At 68.8% G+C, this 1,032-nt stretch overlaps 1 protein-coding gene across 1 annotated transcript in view; it reads left to right on the top strand.

Annotated features, from left to right (window-relative positions):
* The first annotated feature begins 315 nt into the window (after positions 1-315).
* SYNC (syncoilin, intermediate filament protein) overlaps positions 316-1,032 on the top strand; it is a 7,101-nt gene continuing 6,384 nt past the window's right edge. The window contains exon 1 of the mRNA XM_026085995.1: positions 316-348. The gene's annotated coding sequence lies outside the window, so the exon portion shown is untranslated. The remainder of the gene's footprint in view (positions 349-1,032) is intronic.

Here is a 1,032-nt window from a genome sequence, read left to right as displayed (position 1 = left end):
GCGCTTGCAGATATAGATATATATTTATACACGCAACTTGTCCGAATTAACGGCATTCCTCTCCCGTTGAGTCAAAAGTCTCTGCACAAATAGCGGCGCTTCGCGGAGAAGGAGGGAAAGAGGGGCCAGAGGAAAAAAAGGTGCTGGAAAAAGCACCAGGGCTGCGAAAGAAAAGAAAGAAGAAAAGCAGCTTTTTCCCCTCCTTCCGCAGCCGGGCACGGGCCGGCGGCAGCGATGTCACAAGCCGCGGCGCCCGGCGGTTTTGGGGCACGTAAGCTGGCAACTTCCTGAGCGGCGACTTCCTGGGGAGCCGCCGGGCGCGGGGCAGGCGCGGGGGCCGGAGCGGAGGTAGGGCGCGTTCCGCTTTTCCATGGCCTTTCCCGCCCCTCGCGGTGCCCGCGCTCCGGGGTGGCGCTTGCCAAGGTGCCCTGGGCACCTGCGACGCTTCCGCTGGTTTTATTAACGTGCTGCCGCGAAGGATAACGGGGGGATCCCGCGGGACGCGGCCGAGGCACCTCGGCAGGCCCTGCTGCGCTCCGGCGCATCCTCCGGCCTTTCCCCATCCGGGAGCAGGCGCAGACCCGGCACGTGCCCCGAGGGAGGCTGTGCTGGTAGCGGGGACCCCGGCGTCCCCCGGCTCCCTGCGTCTCCGGGAAGGGGGATCCGGCGCCTCTGGGAAGGGGCAGGTTGGAGGCTGCACAAGGAAAAACCTCCCCCTGAAATCAAGCATCCGAGCCGAGGATGCTCCCTGGGGACGCGGCGGCCGCAGCCGGCCCCTGCGGCTGGGGATGCCGGGGAGCGCGGCGCGGCCTTCCCCGCCCTCCTCCTCCTCCTCCTCCCCCTCCTCCCCCCCGGGCGGAGGGAGGGCGGCAGCCTGGCACCGCAGCTGGCCTCGGCGCGCGGCGGCGGCGGCGGCTGCTCGGGGGAGTCTGATTTCCAGCGCCGGTTATTAATATCGCCCGCCCGCCCCATGCCGAACCCCTGCGCCGAGCCGGGCGGGAGGCACCGGGCTCCCGGAGAGCAAGGTAGGAG

The sequence above is a fragment of the Apteryx rowi genome, unplaced genomic scaffold (assembly GCF_003343035.1).
Source record: "Apteryx rowi isolate R43461 unplaced genomic scaffold, aptRow1 scaffold_68, whole genome shotgun sequence".
Taxonomy (NCBI): Eukaryota; Metazoa; Chordata; class Aves; order Apterygiformes; family Apterygidae; genus Apteryx; species Apteryx rowi.
Note: the sequence above shows the minus strand (reverse complement) of the source record. Positions and strands in the feature narration are given on the sequence as shown.